We start from the raw sequence: 19,009 nt of genomic DNA on the forward strand, positions 1-19,009 counted from the left end.
ACCAGTGCTATTTCTAGACTTTGGTGATTACATAGCTGCTGTGAACATTCACATATAGGCCTTTGGTGGACAGGTCTTTATTTCTCTTGGGAGTGGGACTGCAAGGACATATGGTAAGCATGTATTTAACTGGATTAGAAATTCTTTGTTTTATGTACCATAAACATTCATATATAACATATCACTGAATTCTCTCAACAACTTCATAAGTTAGGTACCATCATTATTCCCATTTTATAGGTGACAAGCGGAGGCTCAGAGTGGTGAAGTAACTTTCCCAAGATCACACTGCTAGAAGTGGCAGAGCCAGCAGTCTGGCTCTGGGATGTGTGTCCAAAGGCCCCCCGATACACTGCTTCCCACAGCATTCCAGCGTTGATCCCTGGGTGAGGCTTGGGATAGGGGCTAGAACTCTGATCTGAGAGCTGAAGGGCTGAGTCTGAGTCCCAGCTTCATCTATGGCTAGCAGTATGACCTACACAATCCCTTAGACTCTGGCACATCCCTGTCTGCAAATGGTACCCACAACTGCCTGTATCACTGAGCAGCTCTGTGGCTGGAAGAAAATAAATTGGAGCAGATGTTTGGCACCCCCTCCAACTTTAGCTTTGTGACCACTATCATGCTGTCTGACTTCCTGACCTTACAAGTTTAGTGGAAAAGGAAAGAAGACTCCCACTACCTGCCATGGCGTTCAATGCACAACCAAATCACACTGCACACATTCAATGCCTGGTTATTCATCCGCCTCTGCTATAGAATAAATACGTGTGTCCCCCTCTCAAATCCATATGTTGAAATCCTAGCCCCCAATGGTATTAGAAGGTCTCATGAATAGGATTAGTGCCCTCATAAACCAGACCCTACAGAGCTCCCTACCCCTTCTGCTGCCATGTGAGGACACAGGGAGAGGACAGCCATCTCTGAACCAGGAAGCAGGCCCTCACCAAATACTGAATCTGCCAGTGCCTTCATCTTGGACTTCTCAGCCTCCAGAACTGAGAAATAGATTTCTGTTTATAAGCCACCCAGTCTGTGGTATTTTTTGTTATAGCAGCCCGAATGGACTGCGACACCTTCTTTCTGGTGGAGGAGTTTTCCAGTGAGGAAATCCATGCCCAAATACCCAGAAGGAGGGAATCAGAGAGCAGCAACCTTCCCACCTTGGCCACTCAAGGACTGGGGACACCCATGAGGAGGGCGAGAGTGGAGGAAGCAGGAAGCTGTCACCAACCCTGCCCCCACCTGCTTTTTTGCAAGAAGGCTGTCGATGTGGGGTTGCCTGGGTAGGTCTCCTTGTCATCTGGTCCCATTTGTCCCAGTGCAGAATGAGATTTCTCCAAAGCTGGCTTAGACATAATATATCCCTTTGTTTAGTGGTTCAGAAGAGGGTCGTCAGGGAGGTCTGGGGCAAGGTTGGAGAGAAAACTCCCTTTTGGCCTGCCCACCAGCTCCCTCACAGAGAATCCCTACTTGTCCCTCACATGAGCTCCTGGCCACCCTGAGGTCTGCTCCAGATCAGAGGTTTCTGGACGAGGTGAGGTCTTCCATTAAACAGAAAGAGATGAAGAGATGTGGTCAGCCCCTTGCTGAACCCAACTTGTTATTAAAACAAGAGCTTGAAGGGGAAAGTGCCGGTGTGAGTATTGCCTCATTGAGGGAAGCTGTAAGGCTTGGTGGTGGAAATGAATCATGGCTCTGGTCCCTCCCCAGGCTCAATGCCCAATCCCTGTCACTGCACTATCTCAAATCTGCCTCCTCCCAGCATGGCTGCATCCCTTCCCCCTCCCTCCGACACACAGTTCCAGTCTTCTCTCCCTTAGACCAGCAGGTTCCTCCCAAGTCCTTCCTCTCCACCAACTCCCCCACCCTTGGCCAGTGGCAGAGAGGCAGAAAGGTTAACACTTTGAGGAGAAAGAGGAGGTAGTGAAACCAAGGTAGGAGAAAGAACCCAGGGTGCTGCCTGCATCCTAGCATCTGCTCTCCTGGGACGCCTACTGACCCTCCCCCAAGTGTCTCCACTTTTGGGTTAGGCCACCTTCTCCATACACATGTGTTTTCCTGTCACATTTCGACTGGCACTGCCAGGATAGTTTCAGGGGCAAAGACTCTACCCACAGACTGAGCCAGTCCAAGCTTTCACTAGGGGTGATGGCAAGGGACAGCCCAGGCCATGTGGACATAGCCATCAGGGACAGCCCTGGGCCTGCCCAGCCAGCCAGTCCTCCGGGCCTGTCTGTGGCTCAGCGATGCTATTATCCCATCCCACTGAGCCAATGTGACAGTGGCCATCCATCACCCAGTTCCATCCAGCACACGTGCCCTGGGATGCATGTCCACTCTACTCACTGCCTGCGGATCAAGGAATGGTGGGGAGACAGAAGGGAGAAGTAAGCTAGAAGTGCAGTGAGGGATCAGAGGAGGCAGACATGACTCCCTGAAGGGTGTTTTGGGAGTGGTGTTAGGAAGGCAGTAGCATTTGAGAAAAGCCTTGAAGGTGGCACAGGGTATCAGTAGGTGGGACAACAGGGGAGCAGCAGGTGTAAAATCAGAGAAGCAGAAAAGAGCATGCTCAATGACTGGACACCTGCTGACTCCTCCCCAGTCTCCATCCTCCCCTGCCCCCAAACCATTTCTTAGGGAGTCCCCTGCTGTTCTGTATTCAGCTGTGTGGTTTAGGTGGAAATGACTCCCCCAACGGCTCCAGGAGTGGGTCCTGAGTGGCTTAAACCAATTGTATTTCTTTGTATTTCCTGTTCTGGCTTTGGCAATTGGTTTGGGAAAGGTATGGGAGCTAATGAATGAATGATGTGGGGGTTGGGCTGCTGCAGTCATTTTATTACCAAGACAAGGATGGTATGGAGTTGTTGGGGGCTGGCCTGAGGAAGCCAAGGATGTAGCCAACATCACAGAAGACAGAGCAGAAAAACGGAGAGAGTAGTGGCAGATTGACATGGTTTGAGCCAGTGGATCAAGCCTTGCCCAAAGTCAGCCATACCTTTGGGCTTTTCAGTTACAAGAGTCAATAACATCCATTTACTGCTTAAATCTGTTTGAGTTCAGTTTTCTGTCATATGGTAACCAAAAGATGTTTAACTGAGAATCCAGTTTGGCTGGAATGTAGGAAACATGAGAAGAGAGGCATGAAGACTGGCAAGATGGAGCAGCAACACTTTACCAGGGGCTTGAATGACAGGTTGGGGAACCGCTATTTATTTCCACAGACACTGGAGGACCATGGAAGGTTTTTCAGCAGAGGCGTGACTGGATCACACTGGCTTCCAAGAATCCTAAAATACCATCTGAATTGGGCCTCACCAATCCCTACTCCCTACCTCTTCAGCTCCCTCCCACAAGTTAAGCAGCAGAACCAGCTTTGTAAGAAGCCATAATATGTTCACCTTCCACGAGCATGCAGGACCATCTTGCCTGGAGCAGACTCTAGGAACATCAGTGGAAGCCTATGGGGCAGGAGTCCACACCTGGAAGGATGGAGGTTCCACAGGGCAAGTATCTGCTTCCTTCAGTGATGTGCTCCCAGCATCTAAAACAGAGGCTGGCACGTAGTAGGTAGGTGCTCAGTCAATCTTGGTGAATGGATAAATGAATTCTCTGTAGCTGGTGGGGACCTCCCCGCAGGAGCTAGCAGACGTAGGCAGCAGAGTAGCCCGAAGAGGGGGCAAAGGCACCTCATGGAGCTGCCCGTGGTGCTGAAAACGTTTGCCGCGTCTGGGACTGCTATCCGTGGTGCTAAAACAGAGCCTACACAGCCCTTACGTGGTGAACTGGAAAGGGCTCAAAGCACCTAAGAACCACAGTGGGGAAGCAGACTCCATAACCTTGCTTCCCCTTGCTAATCCCAGTCCCCGAAGACTTTCTGCATGAGGCAGATAACCTGGCACAGACCCAAGCAGGCCTGTTTTCTGATGGTAACCTTGTCCCCAGCATAGGTATCAGTCCATCCTCAGGTGCCCAAGCTCTCCATGGTTGTGGGTTCCCAAAGGGCTTCAGCCGGCCTCTGCTGGGGACCCTGGAAGAAGCAGCCAGGCAGAGATGGGCCCTGGGCAGGCAGCCAGAGAGAGAGACTGTATGCCAACAGCATTAACTGGAGGGCCTGGCAGGAGATTCCAGTCCTCATTGGCTCATGGGCACTGCCAAGCAAGGTGCCTGTGCTAGAAGACAGTACATAGAGGGAGGGTGTGGCTGCTCTATGAGGATAGAAGAGATGGCAGGGGCAAGATGGTCAAGATTTTGACCTTCACAGATCAACACTGTGAAGGCAGAAATTGGAGAGTGGGGATGGGGAACAGCAATGAAGGTGAAGGACTGGGGAGGAAGTAAAGTTTCAGAACACAGGTGACTAGTGAGTGAGGAACCATTCTCACCAGTTAGGGACAAAGCAGTCCTAAATACAGACCCTCTCACACACATACAGATACAGGGCTACCAGGTGGTTAGGTCTGGCCCAGGCATTTGGCTCTGAAGGGACTTCCTCTCTGACATCATGTTCACAGGGTTGAGGCCTCCCAACATCCTAATTTTGCCTAAGAACCACTCTGACTCTTCCATCCATGAACTTACCTAAACCTTTCTGGAAGCAATTTATATTTCCAGCCTGTATCACCTCCAGGGAAATGATTTTCAATGTTTATTCCCTGCTGAGTGCAGCAGGATTTCCTGTTATTGGTTTTAAACTTACCTCTCTTGAGCTTTGGTGGGGTCCAGGAGTGGAGATGGGCTTGTTCTGCCAGTCTGGGATTTAGTGAAGGAGCCCATGTCCCTTCTCTATGCCCTTTCTGATGTTACAGATTTTTACCATATTCCTGCTTAGCTTCTCTCTCTGTATACTGAAGTTGTCCCAGGCGGGCCAGTCTGATTTTATATGACAGTTCCCTTCTTATCACAACTCTCTTGATAACAACCACTCATGGTTGTACTGAACTTTATAGCTACCTATACATTGTCACCTGTGTGCCGTCTCAGTGTCTTTCACACTCCCTGTGAAGCAGACCCCAGAGATCATTACCTCCACTTCACAGATGTAGAAACTGAGGGTAAAGGATAGGAAATGAGTTACTCAGATCACGTAAGTCTGGAGTAAAGCCCAGGTTCCCCCCACTCTTGGGTGGATGGCTCTCCAAAGAAGGCATGACCACAAGCACACCAGAATGTTGGATGCAGGTAACCCTCACTCATGTGTCAGGAGAAGGGAACATTTATGGCTTCTTTCAAACTCCCTTCCCAACCATGTTCAGCCTTCTATTGCTCTTCTGGGTCCCTCCTTAGGTAAGAAGCTTCAAGTAAATTCCCTCAGACACCATCCGCATTATTTTCCCCAAACTAAAACTTGCTGGCCATTCTCTGCCCAGCCCACTGCCTTTCAAGATAAGATTTTCCTAAAGCTTATCCCTCACCAGCTTGGCATTTTACTACCACCCAGGAGAGTTTAGATTTAACTGCAAACTTGGTGATTTCACTGTACACATTCTCTTCCAGATCTTTTATTTAAATGTTAAAAAAAAAAGATTAGCTCCAATTCTTGGCTGAGCTCTCATCTTATACTTCTCTATCCAGAACACTGTTTATTAATTCAGACCTTTTGTTTCCTTTCTTTGTCAGCTCCTTATCAATGATAAAACAGTTGCCTCAAATTCCAGATGAATCCATTTTTAAGATACATTTACACATGAGACCCACACCCCAGAAAACTTAGGATACAGAGAGTCAGAGGACACACACACACACACACACACACACACACACACACTTTATCAAAGCATCCATTTATATTGATGCTGGTGCCTCTACACCCATGCTAAGGCACACAAGTGTTTATTCACACACTCACACTTCCTTCCACACTCACTCATACACCTGCATGTTGAGGAGGGACTTGGCATTGCCCTTTGAGGAGCCCAGTGATTTCATATGTTTGACAGGAGGGAAGGAGATAGAGCCAGGCAGGAAAATGCCAGCACATGAGAGAAATGGATCAGAGGCTCTGGAGCATCTGGAACTGTTGGGAGGGGATCAGGGAATTTCCTGAAATTTGGACTAGGGTGGTTAGAGAATCCTGGATAAGGACCTCTCTCAGCCATGGGCAGGGGGCCCAGATAGCTGTGTTGCCACACAGTGGACTGGGCAGGCAGCCTCTGTTCATACTTAGAAGAGAGGCAGGTCTGGCAGGTGATCATGGACCCCCAGGGGTGGGCATCCCTGCTTTCCAAGCATGCAGTGAGGTCACCTTCACCGATGGGCACATATTTTTTTCTCAGTCACACCAATACCAATGTCCACCTCCAGGTGTACAAAGCCAGCCCCTGGCCAGAGGTCCCATTTCCAGCCTCACGAGATGTGTGAGAACACTTGTCACCCTACCAAGACACCCTGAAGCCACCTCTCTCCCTGACCACGCTCCTTGCAGAGTGCAGAGGTTGTCCACACTGCCAGGTAGGGGCCTGGAATTTCCAAACGCTTTCATGAGAAGTAGCTGCCACTTAAACCCCAAAGGGGTGATGACTCCCAGCCTAGAGAATCATATGAGCACCAACCATGGCCCAGAGCACACTTATCACCTTCCCGCATCCTATTTTGCCTTGGGGCTACCACACTGGCATGTTTTCTCTGGCCACCTGGAACAGGGTGGGGCCAGCTCACTGGTCACTCTGGTCTAGCTACAGGGAATGGAGCACACTGAGGCTGGTCTCCGCAGGATCCCTCACAGTGCACGTGTGGCCCCTCAGAGAACTGGGAAGGACAGGGGAGGGACAAACCAAATGATAACCAGGGACACCATCTCCCAGCACCTGGGGACAGCTTTCCCTTAGGAGGATGGGATGTGGGGGTCTCAGACTCCTGCAGGGGTGCAGGCAGAAGGTGAAAGGGGCGGGGAAGGTACTTACACCACTGGATAGATAAGTCTCTGAGTCACTGGGCCCTGCTCTCTACTGCATCTGTCCTGCTGCTTGGGAGTTCTGAAATCAGATTCCTCTTGCTCTCTTTTTCGTCCTCTCCTGACATTTTTCTTTCCCTCAGGGTCCTCAGAGGAGAAGGCTCCATAGAAAGATCTTTAAATGAATGGCCCCTCCCGGGCCCTGGGGAATATATTAGAGTTCTGAAGTGATAGCCAAAATGGTGGAAGTAATCCAGGGAAGACAGGGAGACATATCGGGCAGGCTGGACCGCTAATGCCAGCCATGCATCTCGGTGGGCTGGGGAGCCGAGAGCCACTTCTCAGAGGCAGACAGGCCAGGGACCGAGAGGAGGAGAAAGGAGGGGGGAGCCCCATCTCAGCTCCTTCTTTGTTCTCCTCTGCACTCTCGACAGCATGCAATTATTTCATTTCTTCATTTGCTCACTGGCTCGTTGCCCATCTCCTCCACTAGAACATCAGCTCCAGGAGTGTGCCATCATACTTCCTGGCACCCGCAGTGTCCAGCTCAGAGCCTGGTACAGAAATGGTGTTCAGCAAACATTTGTGGAGGACATGAGTTAAGGACTGTATGAATGAGTGGGGGAGTGAATAAATTAATAAGTGAAGCCATCCAGGCAGACTCCCAGCCTGCACCCAAGCCTGTCCGGAGACATGACCAGTCTCATGAGGTTGCTCAGAGAAGCCCCACCTCAGTCCCTGGCAGTGGCCTAAAGATTCTCTTCCTTGGGATGAGCACTGGGTGTTGTATGGAAACCAATTTGACAATAAACTTCATATATTGAAAAAAAAAAAAAAAAGATTTTCTTCCGTACTTGGACTTGGCCTCAGTCCCAGATATTCCTGCTGTGCCCTTGGGCTTAGCCAATTACCTGCATTCTTGAGGCAAAAGTGGCCACCATGCATGCCAGACCCATGCTTAACATCAAGTCTTCATGACTTTGGTAGTATCCCTGCCATGGCCAGGGTACAGGCCTTGTCAGCCCTCATCTGGATCATTCTGGTTCTGAGCTTTGATCTGCCGTTGGGCCACTAATGATCCTTCTAAAACCCAGATCCGATCACATGTTTCCTGATTTAAAATCTTCAGCAGCTCCCTATCTCTGGAATGGCTTGAAACTCCTTGGTATGGCATTAAGAGACCACTGCATAATGTGGACTCAACTTATCTTCACAACCTCAACTTCTGCCACTCTTACCACGGCGACAGCAAGGCCAGCAGCTAAAAGGTCCTCAGTTCTCACTACACACCTTGCTCTAAGCCACACATTACGGCATGGGCTTATTTGATGTCCTCATCCTATAGGATAGGTAAGCCATGTCTCCATTTTACAGATGAGGGAAGTGAGGTGCAACTAAAGTAGCTAAGCAATTTGCTCCAGGTTGAACAGCAATAACAACAAAAATTATTATTAGAACTAGAATGTATTGACCGTGAACTATTCCTGGCACTGTTCCAAGCATTTCACAACTGCTACCCACTCAATCTTTAGACCAACCCTGTAAAGTCGGACTGACAGCCAAACATTTGACTTCTCCGTGCCTCAGTTTCATATCTGTAAAATGGGGAGGATAACAACAGCATCTCCTCAAAGCTCTGTCACGAGCAAATGTGTGAAAGTGCTTAAAAAGGGGTCGTTCCCAAGCAGGGGTGTGCCATTTTGGGTTTTGGGGAGATGCAAGCAAGCAGTAAGGCTGGGTTGAACGCTGAGGGCAGGAGGACAGATGAGGGCCTCTGTCAGGAGGCAGTGGTCAGCAGTCAGGCTCTAGGAGGTAGAGGGAGGGAGAGAAGGAAGAGACAGGTTCGAGGTGACAGGGCTCAGGGCAGGACCAGGTCTGGGCAGTGCTGGAATCCAAGATGGTGCCCAGGGCAATGGCCCCGTGTGGCCAGAGGCTGGGGGTGGCCACAGCAGAGCAGGGTCATGGGCAGAGGGCCTACTTAAGGGAGCCAGCCTAACACTGGCATGTCTTCCAGGGAGCAGAAAGAGGGGTCAATCCAAGGTTCACCCTGCAGGGAATGGAGCCTCCAGGATGCTCCTGTGTCTGTGCTGCTATATCACCCTTGGCATTGGAGACCTGGCCTTAGGGACAGGGAGAGGGGGGCCCTGGGGCCTCTACACCAGCTGACTGGAATTGCCAGCTGCAGTCCCATAAATCGTGCCCTGGCCCAGGCTGGCAGTCCATTAACATGAAAGATTTTATCGCGTTTTACAACCTCCCTGTCTTGTACGGCGACAGCAGGTAATTAAAACAATAATTGTTTTCTGATGTTGCTTCTGCTGAACGATAAAAGCTTCCAGTTATTTTCTTTTCACTGGGGTAAGGTGGGGGAGGAGGGGTCTGATCTGGGGGTACGGGGGTGGAGTGAGGGGCCACAGAAGTTTTGGACGTGCAGAAGGGTGAGGAAGGGCCTCCCGAGTGGCTACTGTGGAGTGAGGCCAGCAGGAGCCTGATTCTCACTTGGCAAAGCTCTGAGGACCTCCTATCACACACACACTAGTACATAAGCAGATTCATGCCACACACATGCCCCCTGCAGGCACATCCTTCATGCCCAGACCTTGGCTGCCCTGTGAGCTGCTCTGGGGAGGCCATCCTGCTTGAGAGCCCCTAGGAGGGGAGGAGGGGGCTGGCAGCATCTGGGATCTGAAGGAAATCGTCTGTCCAAAACCCTTGGGAGCCCCTTATGGCAGCTCCCATCCATCCTGAGAGGGAGGCATAGACAGGTTCTAAAGAATGGAAGTGATGAGGTAGAGGTGGGGGGCGGGTTGGAGCCTATGAGTACAGCCCCAGTGCTAATGAACCTGTATTTCCTAGGTGCTCAGAGTCTGGCACACCAGAGGTGGCTTGCTGGGGAAGGGCTGGGATTCCTCAAGTCACAGAGGGCTTGATTCAAGGATGACAGGATACATGGTATGGTGAGGGGTCTTCTATGCCCTTCTGTACCCATCCATCCATCCATCCATCCATCCCTCCCTCCCTCCCTCCATCCATCCACTTATCCAGCCAACAAATACTGAGCTTCTACTTAGTGCCAGGCCTGTTCTAGGCAGATGTGATATAGCAGGGAGCAGGTCACAGTCCCTCAAGAAGCTTGTGTTCTAATCCTGGGGGTGGGGGGGATAAAAAGTAAAATCAGTAAAGGAGGTCACCTCTGATATTGCAAAGTGCTGTGAAGGAAATAAGACAGAAGTTAAGCCGCTACTTGAGGTTAGAGGGCCAACGGGAGCCTCTCTGAGGAGGTGACTTTCAGTGAGTCTTGAATGACATGGAGGAGAGGGGGGAAGAGAGTAGGGGCTGAGGCTTCAGGGTCCCAGTACCTTCAAGGGGCCCTCAGACCTCCCTGTCTCCACCACCTGGTCCTGCCACATGCCCGCTCCTTGCAGCCCCACGTCCAGGAAGCCTGTGATGGACACAGGTGGGAGTAGGGTGATGACTGGCGTGAGCTCTGCTTGCGCGGGTGCCCGTGAATGACATCACATCTGGGGCTCCCCTGCCCCTGCCCCCCACCGGCCTCCAGGCCTGCAGTAAATCATCCTGATGCTTTAAAACAAATACTTCTTAATCACTAAAAATTGAAATGATTTCATGTGAAAATGTTAATGTATTCGGAATCACAGCCGCGCACTGCGTCTGACAAATTAGCACCCAGCCCGTCGCATTGTTTGTAGCTACATTTATCCTGGTGATGAGACACACACACAAAACGGAGCAGAGGGGTGGCGAGGGCAGCTCCTGGCTGGGGGCATGCACAGAGGAGGAGGGAGGGGGCAGAGGGAAACAGGAGTCTCAGAGGGCAGAGAAAGGCCCAGCCCCATCTCTGACAGCCAGCCTGACCCCATTGCCTGCTGCAGGACTGCGTGTCCCCAGCTGCCCCAGTCCCCTCGACCTGCCCTTGGATGCCAGTTCTGGACCATGAGACCCTCACCAGGCAGGGCTGGCTGGCCTAGTGGCAGGCTCCCCAGGGACTCAGGCATTAGTAAAGCAGGAGCACCAGGAGAGGAGAAAAACAATTTTTGCAAGAATTTAATGTGTCAGAAGTAAACGTTAAGAGGTAGAAAAACTGGAACCCTCATGCTCATGCATGCAACATAAAATGGTGCAGTTGCTGAGGAAAACAATTTGGCATTTCCTCAAAATTAAACCCTAGAATTACCATTTGACCCAGCAATTCCACTCCTAGGTTTATACCAAAGATAACTGAAAATGGGGTTTTAAACAAATATTTGCACATGAGTATTCAAAGCAGTACTATTCACAACAGCCAAAAGGTAAAAACAACCCAAATGGATGATAACGGATAAACAAAATGTGGTCGATCCATACAATGGAATATTGTTCGGCCGTAAAAAGGAATGAGGTACTGATACATGCTACAACATGGATGAACCTGGAAAACATTTCGCTCAGTGAAAGAAGCCAGACACAAAAGGCCACGTGTTGTATAATGCAATTTTACATGAAATACCCAGAATAGGCAAATCCGCAGGGACAGACAGCAAGCTGGTGTTGCCAGGGGCTGGGGGAAGGGGGAATGGGAAGTGACTGTTAACAGGGTGTCCCTTGGGGTGAAGAAAATATTTTGAAACTAAATAGAGGTGATGGTTGCACAGCATTGTGAATGTACTAAATGCCACTAAATTGTATACTTTAAAATGGTTAATTTAAAAACAAAAAAAAAAAATTTTTTAAAGTAGGCTTCATGCTCAGCGTGGAGCCTAAGGTGGGGCTTGAACTCGCAACCCTGAGATCAAGAGTTAGACACTTAACTGACTGCCCTCTGCCTGCCCCTGCCTCAGGATCACCTCCATGAAAGCCCAGAGCTGGGTCATTCTGGATCATTTGCTTCATTTCACAAATGAGGCAGAGGAGAACATCCGGCCAGGGGCTCGCATTCTGAATACAGAGCAGTCCTGGGACCCAGGCCTCCTGACTGCCAGTCCAGGACAGTGTCTAGCCTCTCCAGACCTGGGCTCTCTCGTGCTGCACCCTCTTCTCCTAGTCACTTTCCTTATCCCTGTTGGACTTCTCAGATCTGCTTTGCAATTTTGTTCCTTTCTGGTAGGGGGCATGTAGCATAAATGAACACAGAGATACGTCAGTATGCTCTCTCTTCACCTAACTCCACGTCCCTGTGCCCAGACCACAGTGGACCCTTTAGTAGCCAAGTTCATTCCCACCTCCAGGCTGCTGCACCCACAGTTGGATCTCCTGTCATTCAGGTCTCAGCTCATACCTCACCTCCTCAGAGAGGTCTGACCATCCAGTCTAACCTGGCACCCAGCACGCCCGCATGAGCCCACTCATGGTCATGTGGTCACGTGGCCCTCTCTGCCTGCCTTCCAACTCCTGAAGAACATTCCTCATTATCTGAATCTACTAGTTTATGGTCATCTCCTCCCACAAGAGTGAGTTCCTCAAGGTAGGGCCAGCACCTGCCTTGCTCACTGAGTATCTATAGTGCGAAACACCTAGCCTGGCACCCAGGAGGTGCTCCATCAACACTTAATGACAGGTGTGCCCCCACCTTCACCTAGCCCTGTCCCCCAGGCCATCCTCTCCACCTCCCTCAAAAACTCACTAGGGCCCTGGGCCTTCTGCCCCACCCCCTTCTGCAGATGGCACACAGAGGGGCTAGGGCTGCGACCTGGCTCTGTGGTGGCTGCCATGTGACTTTGTGAAGTCACTTCACCTCTGAACCTACCTGAAGAGAGGTTAGGTACAAGTGCTTTGCAAACACTCAGCAGTCAAGCTTGTCTTGCCCCTGCCCCCTTTGCTCGGGTTCCTCCTCTGAAGCATCCACCAGAACCCAAGCCTTTTCTGGCTCATATCCTTGTACCCCAGCTCTATAATTTCTGAGTGTCCTCTGTGTCCTGGCACCCACTCTTCCCCACTCTCTAATGCTGGCTCTGGGCTTCTGCATAGGTCCCAAGCAGCTCCTCGTGGCCTCCTCCCAGCACACAGGTCCTCCAGGCCTCATCTGCGTGCTCCTTCCTTGCAGCCTTCCTTGTGGCTGCCTCCCAGCCCTGCTCAAAACTTAAAAATTTCCTGGATCCTATTGCTGTCTCTTTGGTCTGCTTCTGGCTTCCTCAGAATCTCCTCCCAAATTTTCCTTTTCCATCTCAATTGCAGCCATTCCCCAATCGCTCTTTAGAATGGGATCTGAGCTCACGGGACCCATGACCAGCTCCTTAGGAATGGGTCTTTCATCTCCACTTCCCACCCTCATTGCATCTCAAAGTACCAGTCCTGGCTTTCCAGTGATCTTTTAGATGTCTGCACCTGCCCATCTGCCACTGCCTCAAACTGAACAGGTGAAATGTGATGCCCCAAACATTTGTGAGAGCCCCAAACAGGCTCTCCTTGCTGGAAGGGCTTTTCAGGGCTTGCTATGTGCAGAGCACTGTGTGGGGTGGAGAGTGCAGCCTTGTGCGCATGGGCAGTGGGGGTGCACACCTGTCAAGGTGACAGCCTGGTCCTAGCTCCTGCTGACCCAGGGAAATGGGCTCATAGTGCCCAGGTCTGATTTTTCTTTTTTCCTTTCTGAAAACGTTTTAACGTTTATTTATTTTTGAGAGACAGAAAAAGACAGAGCGTGAATGGGGGAGGGGCAGAGAGAGAGGGAGACAGAATCTGAAGCAGGCTCCAGGCTCTGAGCTTTCAGCACAGAGCCTGACATGGGGCTTGAACCCACCAACCATGAAATCATGACCTGATCCAAAGTCGGACACTAGGCGACTGAGCCACCCAGGTGCCCCCTATATCTGATTTTTCAAGGGAAGCCTGAAATCTGGATTTTTTTGTGTGCGCATTCTCTATTTTTTAGAATGTTGCATCTGCTCCCTGGAGGGTGAATGCCCTGCACACTGCCACCTTTGGGTGCCTTGCTCACATCATCATGTGTTCCTCCTGAGATCCTGTGCCAGGCCTCTTTCAGGTACAGGGTACCAAAACCCAATCCACACTGGCAGAAGCCTAAAACAGGAAATTCTTGGCTTAAGGGCCAGAAAGGCTGTTGGGGCAGCTCACAGGACTGATAGAAAAGTTCAGGGAACTGAGTCTCCAGGGCCTTGGGACAATCTTCCCTTCTGTCTGTCTCTGATTTGCCTGTGTATTGGCCTCACTCTTCTCACCAGACAGGCTCTCTCCACACACGGGGGAAGTAGCTACCACTGGCCCAACATTCCCACCTGCATCTTCACAGGCTAAACCCAGAGGCAGAGATGGCAACTTCTCCACCTGCAAGTGAGAAAAGCCATGAAAAGAATCCTGGTTGGTCATGTGGCCACTTGGGATCAATTCATGTTGCCCAGGATCTCCATCAGGATTTGCCCATGAAGATGCTTTCTCTGGGGGACGGATGGAACCCTATGACTGACAGTCCCAACAGGACCACATGGTATTGGGGAGGAGGTCACCTAAGGGAGGGTAGGGGTGCTATGCCCATGAGACCATGTGTTGAGTACTCAAAACTACAGAGAAACTACAACACCTCACGGGTTGGGGTCAATTCTCCGGAAAGCCCAGTTCCCAAAGGGCAAGAAACTCCTCAAGGACAATGAGTGAGGGTGGGCCTGAGAGGAGTCCGAGTCCATTCTGGAGCCCCATCCCTTCCCCTTTACCACGAAGCCTCACCAAGGCCACCTGCCTCCCACCCATGGTCTCCTTGACAGGTCCCAACAGGGAATGTTCCAACAGCCCCACCGACTGGGAGCTCACTTCCTGCTAAGTCTACCCATGTCACTGCTAGTTAGGAAGGTCTTTCTCAGCCTCCTGTGCCTCTCACCTGCTGGTCCTGACCCTGCTCTCTGGGGCTACACAGAACAAAGCAAATCCACTTTCCTTTCCTGCCTCCAGTGCCTTAAATTAAATAACACAACCCCGTTGCCACCCAGACCTTTGAGGACTTCTCTCTTAGGACATGACTTTAAGTCTACCCCTTGGTTTCCCATGGGCCAGAGCCAGTTTCTGTTGCTTATGGCCAAAGTGCCCAGACTGATGGCCATGCTCTAGAGAGGGCCTGGCAGGGTGGAGCTCCCTGGTTGGGGCCCCCGGTACTGTGGGGCCTTCTTGCTCTCCCGGCTTCTTTCTTATTCATTACACAGCTCCCAAGCCATTTTCTCTTTCTGACATCACTTCCCGTGGCTCAAAAGCTCTGAATCATGTTTGCCTCTTCCTGGTCCCATGCCTTCCACATGTAACATCCAGAGGCTCCTCCTTTCAAATGTCTCCCACAACCATCTCTCACTCTATCCCTGCTGCTTGCTCTCTGGGAAGGGGGGGCCTCATCATTTCTTGCCTGGATGACCACCACAGCCTCCTGGCTGGTCTCCTTGCCTCCAGCCTCACCCTGCTCCCAATCTATCCTCGATGCGCTGCCAGATTAATCTTCCTTAAACACCATTCACCTCCTGTCTCTCCCCAGCTCAACGATGCAGCCAGCCCTATCACTTGTTGGTCCCCTGCAGGCACTGTCTGCTTCTGCTGGGCTGTGCCTCCTGGCTCCCCTGTACACACACTGTCACTATGGAATGCCTGTGCCCTGCCCCATCCGTTCACTGTCTGGTCCAATCCCACCACATGCCAAGGTCCCAGGTGGAGTCCCTTTCTTCTGGCCTTAGGGACCGCCAGAGCTCAGAAGCAGAGCATGGCGGGGAGTGACGGGAGGAGGGGGGAGGTGGTGGCCAGGGACGAGCCCCGAAGCCACAGTCCACCCTACAGGCCAGCAGGTAGGTTATTCGTGCCCGGCCAATCTAGGCTCTCAAATGTCGCTATGGCCCCTGCCACCTCTCTGCTCATCCTTACACCCCACCCCGCCTCCAGGCTGTTAGGAGTCATACCTGGCCAAGTCACCGGGGGTGAGTCATCCTTCACCACATCAACTTTCCTTCTCAAACCCTTCCATGAAAGCTTGTCACCCCAGAACAAGCACCTTCCCAAGATTCCAGACCTGCAGGGTCTTGCCCTTGAGGCTCTCTGTCAGTGCTGTCAGCCAGGGACCTCATGCTCCACTTCCTTACGCTTTAGGGGTGTGGTCACAGAGGCCTAAAGTGAGCGTACTCGGTGCAGTCCACATGGCATCACAGCACCTCCCATGCACTGAGCATTTACTGTGGGCCTGAATGGGGCTAAGTTGTTCCACATGGAATACCTCATTTAGTCCTTGCAACCCTATGAGGTAGGAGCCTCTCATTATCCATATTTTCTGGATGAGGAAACTGAGGTGCAGAGAGCTGACGCTACCTAACGTCACCCAGTTTAAGCTTCTAACCCACACCATCACCGGCAGAACCCTGGCTCTTAGTGGCTCTGGTGTCTAAGTGACTCCCCACCCTCAGCCCACCAAAGAGCCTGGTGTCCAGAAGGAGCAGCCCCTCCAAGCCTGGGGACATCGGTGGGTCTACAGGCAGAGGCCTAAAGACCCTCTGTCACTCTCTCCTTGTGACCACTTCTTCAGGGTGACCAGGGAATAGCAGTGTGCTACAGCCGGCTCACCTTTGCTAAAGACAGACCATAATTCAAATTTGTAGAATTTTTCAAGCCAGCTGATATCACATTGGTAGCTTAAAATAGGCCACAGTGGGAGTATTTACACCATGGAAATTGGCAAACCAGTCCCCCAGCTCTCCCAGAGTGCCAAGTGTTAAACTTTTACCAGCACATCACTGCTGAGGAGGGAATGCTGACCACCCTCAGAAGGGCATCCTGGCCTTTGGGTGGTGGGCTTCAGGAAATTCACACCAAAGACAGCCTCTGCCCCTCTCCCCCGGTAGAGCCAGATTTCTGAAAGTATAGGGGTCTTGAGAAGAATGTATGAGTCTCAAAAATGGACCTCTGGCTGTGTGAACCCAAAGGATATGGAGAAAGAAGGTCTCTAGAATAGTGTCAGGGAAGCTCTGAGCCCTCATGACCTTCCCCTTTTGTATACAACCTTCGTGGGAACTTGGGGGGGCCCTGATCTCAGCAGCAGGGCCCAATGAGACCGGTAAGTAATTTCCCCTTTCCTGGTTCCTTTCTCACTTCAGGGCCTACTTTTTAAGTCTCTTGGCCCTTCTCCAACAACCCAATTTCTCGCCGGTACTTTCCCTTTTTTGCTTAAATTTTGAGAATCAATTTTGTTGCTTGCACTTGAAAACCCCTGATTCATTCACTGAATCAACTTGCCTCCTCTTTGGAAAAGCAGCCGGCAGCTCATCATCTCCTGCCCCATGACCACTCCCATTCCCACTTCCTCGGAGCCCAGCAGCGGGCCTCAACGGTTGGGGTGGGATCTGTCTGGCCCCAGAAACTTGAACTCATTCAAAACAACCCCTTGGCCTCTCTGATCACGTCTTCTTGGTTTTCGGTGCCTTCTTACTAGAGTTTGTCCTGCCCTTCCAGTTCAGTGTCCTCAGCTGCAAAATGGTGGGATGGGAAGGCTGGCTTCCCAGAGCTCCCCAGTCAGCAGCCTTGCCCTTTCCTAGTCTTCCTCCTCCAAGCCCCCTCCTGCACCATGTGGCTTTGGCATTTCCCACAAGCCTCAGCTGGACCTGAGCTCAGCCTGCCCTGCATGCTTCTCTACTCCATGTCTCTTGTCAATGTTTTTGTCCTTGGTTTTGGGCCATCTTTCCATGCTGGTCATGTCCATTCCTGGAATGGAAGCCAGACAAATATAAAACCCAACAAATGTCCTGAAGGGGCCACAGCATGATGACCTGATGCCAATCCCAAGCATGATTCTGGTGGAGCTTCTCTGTCAACTACAGATGACTAAGGAAAGTGGTAACACAGAGAGACATACTGGGACTCCGAAAGACCCATCACTCCGGACCAACTTCCCTTATTATAGTTACTGTTCTGGTAGATCAGGGCCAGACTGGAAACAGTGTGTCTGGATTTCAGCCAGGCACCTGATAAAATATCTCAGGATCTGCAAATGGAGATACATGAACCAGATGACAGAACACTTAAGGGAATGTAAAACCTGTTGAATGGCTGGCATTGTTTGTAACACAGCTGATTAAATAGCTAAGGTCAATCCAAATCCAAACTTGGGTCTTTACCTTTGAGCCTCAGGCTGTGTCCTTGGTGCTATTCAGCATTTTGATTAAATATTTGGGCAAACTGTATTGATGACACACTGGTTAAATCTGAGGACAATGTGCCCATCTCTTCCTGGTGAACAAGCTGCAAATGGTCGCAAATAGGACAGTGGCATAGGTGGTTTGGACCCAGGCTAAATGGCAAAAACCCTAACTGCTGGCTGTGGGGACTGGCTCACATGGCACAGCACTTGAGTTGGCCCAATGGGGAAGGACCAGGACATGTGTTGGATGGCTGAGGGAAGAGATGCTCTCTCCTTCCCCCTGGGCTGGGCCTGCAAGGCTGTAGCCCTGGTAAGTTGTGGCAGCCACCTTGGGACTGTGAAGGGAGAGGTTGTTGGAGAGTTGTGCCAGTCCCCCAAAAGAGCAGAGATGAGGCATGGATCCTGGCCATGCCGTTTTTTTCTGGATCCAACCATGCCTGAAGCTAGACTACCTTTTAGTTGCATGCACCAATAAATCCTTTTTTTTTTTTTTGCTTAAGTAACTTTGGGTTGGGTTTCCTAATATTTGCAACAGCTACACTTAGTATCCTGTGATAGTTCATGCCAGAGCATTGTATCACAGTGGGATGAACTCCTGGGACTGACATCCAGAGGCAGGCAACAGGAATGTAGGGGACAGGGAAGGGGCTTAGAACCATGCTACATGAGAAACAGCAGAGAGGACTGGTGGTGCCTGGCCTGGAAAGGGCAGATGGGGCCAGGGAGGAGCCCTGTCTTAAATAACTGAAAAGGGGGAATCCTCCTTTTGTCAGAAGGAGGAGACAAGAACCATCTGGGGGAGGTTACTGAGAAGGATTCCTCCTTGTAACAAGGTGGCTTTGAACAGTCTCAGCCACCTGACGATGTGTGGCCTGGGGCAAGTTGGAAAGCCAACCCTCAGGCGGATTTATATTCAAAATTCTGTGGCCTGGACAGCCCTGTCTAGGTTGAGGAAGCACCCAAGGTGGGGTCAGGAAGCAGGATATACAGTGCAAAGAGCTTGGAGACATGAG

The 19,009-nt window shown here is 51.0% G+C and overlaps 1 protein-coding gene across 2 annotated transcripts in view; it reads right to left on the bottom strand.

Moving 5' to 3' along the window:
* UNC5A (unc-5 netrin receptor A) overlaps nucleotides 1-19,009 on the bottom strand; it is a 62,101-nt gene that overhangs the window by 34,351 nt on the left and 8,741 nt on the right. The gene's annotated exons all lie outside the window — the stretch shown is intronic.

This window comes from Prionailurus bengalensis, chromosome A1 (assembly GCF_016509475.1).
Source record: "Prionailurus bengalensis isolate Pbe53 chromosome A1, Fcat_Pben_1.1_paternal_pri, whole genome shotgun sequence".
NCBI lineage: Eukaryota > Metazoa > Chordata > Mammalia > Carnivora > Felidae > Prionailurus > Prionailurus bengalensis.